Here is a 2,056-nt window from a genome sequence, read left to right as displayed (position 1 = left end):
CATCAGCCGAGCGTCCCAACGTCAACGCGCACTCTCGCGATATTTCGGTGCATCATTAAACATTGGCCTACGCTGCACCTGCAGAACAAATGAAGCAAACTCAGGCCAATAACACAAAATCAAATGTCATTTAATGTTGCAGGTGACAGATCCCTGAACTGAACATTAATTACCGTTAATTAAATTGCACAATCAGAAAAGTAAAATCTAAAATAAACCAACGCACCAGGCAGAATAATAGAAAGCAATCTTTTCTTTGTTTTCCATAAGCAGCGTTCCTTGAGCTATTTAATAGAGGCAGCACTGATGTTGATTCTATTGCTACCACTGAAAATACTGTAACTCCTTCCGCTGACTGGAAAGGCGTCAGCAACAGTTGCGCCTGCGCACTCGGGCCTCACTGTTGAATAGAAAAGTAGAGAGCTGATGCTTCAGTTATTCAGGGCATTGGTGTGACCCCATCTGGAGCACTGTGTACACTATTGGTCTCCTTATTTGAGGAAGAATGTCAATGCGTTGGAAGCCATTCAGATACGGTTTACCCAGCTAGTACCTGGATTGGGCGGATTGCCTTATGAGGAAGGATTGGACAGGCTAGGCCTGTATCTGCTGTAGTTCAGAAGAGTAAGGGGCGACTTGATTAAAACATACAAGAAGCTGAGGGGCCTTGAGAGGGTGGATGTGGAGAGGATGTTTCCTCTTGTGGGAGAATCTTGTATTTGGGGCCACTGTTTAAGACAGAGGTGAGGGGAAATTCTTTTCTCTCAGAGAGTCGTGAAACTTTGGAATTCTCTTCCTCAACAGGCGATGGAAGCAGAATCGTTGCATATTTTTAATTATTGAGAAGTAAGTGGATGAAAGGTTATCGAGGGTAGGGGGTAATGTGGAAATGAGGTTACGATCAGATCAGCCGGGAGCTTATTGAGTGGCGAAGTGGGCTTGAAAGGCTGAGAGGCCGACTCCTGTTGCTAATTCATATGTTCATGTGTTTTTGTTAGTAACATGAAGAGGTTTTCACCCTCAAAGGTATTCAGAAGGCAAGAGAGAGAGGGAGAGGCTGGGGGAACGTTTCCCGTCTCCAGAAAAACCTGAACAAAAACAAAAATACCTGGAAAAACACAGCAGGTCTGACAGCATCTGCGGAGAGGGACACAGATAATGTTTCGAGTCCGAATGACCCGTCAACAGAACTTCTCTGTTGAAGGGTCATTCGGACTTGAAACGTTAACTGTGTCCCTCTCCGCAGATGCTGCCAGAACTGCTGAGTTTTTCCGGTCTTTTTGTTTTAGTTTTGGATATCCAGCGTCCGCAGTTTTTTGCTTTTATCCAGAAAAACCTGCTCCGGCTGCAGTCGATGGGGGTCGATATCAAGGAGGAACTCCAAGAGGTGAAGAGCCAGCAAGCCTCGCTCTTTGCCTCGGAGGCCTCTCTAGATGATCTTCCGGTCCAGAGTCCGCTCCGTGGAGCAGGATGAGACGTGCTCACGTTTCTTCTTCCAAAAGGTACACAGAGAGAGCTCTGTGATCAGCAGCCTGAAGGGAGAAGACAGCTCAGTAAAGTCATCGCAGTCCGACATTTTGAGGATCAGCAAATCCTTTTATGTCGGATTGTATGATGTGATGCCCACAGACAGTACGGAGTCCCAGTCCTTCCTGTCCACCATTACAAAGGGCTTTGATAACAGTACATGGGAGAGTCTGGACAAACATGGTGGATGTGCTCTCCAAAATGGGATTTGGGGAGGGAATCCGCAACACGCCTGGAGTCTCACCCCCTCTGCATGTTGCCCTCGAGGTGGCTGTGGTGGGGACAAGATCGTTGTTCACATCCTTGTGGATTGTGCCTTTGCAAAGAAGGTCTGGAGAGAGATTTTTTTTGCAAAAATATACTTTATTCATAAAATATCTTCAATCACATTCCAAACCATTTCAAAAACACCATTACAAGGGTACAATCCAGGTTAAACTTTTACAAAATGTATCACCAGGTGCATCAGTACAAACAATATTACAATCATTTACAGCCTTTCATTTTGAGCTGTACAGCCCGAGGGGCT

The sequence above is a fragment of the Cetorhinus maximus genome, unplaced genomic scaffold (genome assembly GCF_964194155.1).
Source record: "Cetorhinus maximus unplaced genomic scaffold, sCetMax3.hap1.1 HAP1_SCAFFOLD_1844, whole genome shotgun sequence".
Lineage (NCBI taxonomy): Eukaryota > Metazoa > Chordata > Chondrichthyes > Lamniformes > Cetorhinidae > Cetorhinus > Cetorhinus maximus.
Note: the sequence above shows the minus strand (reverse complement) of the source record.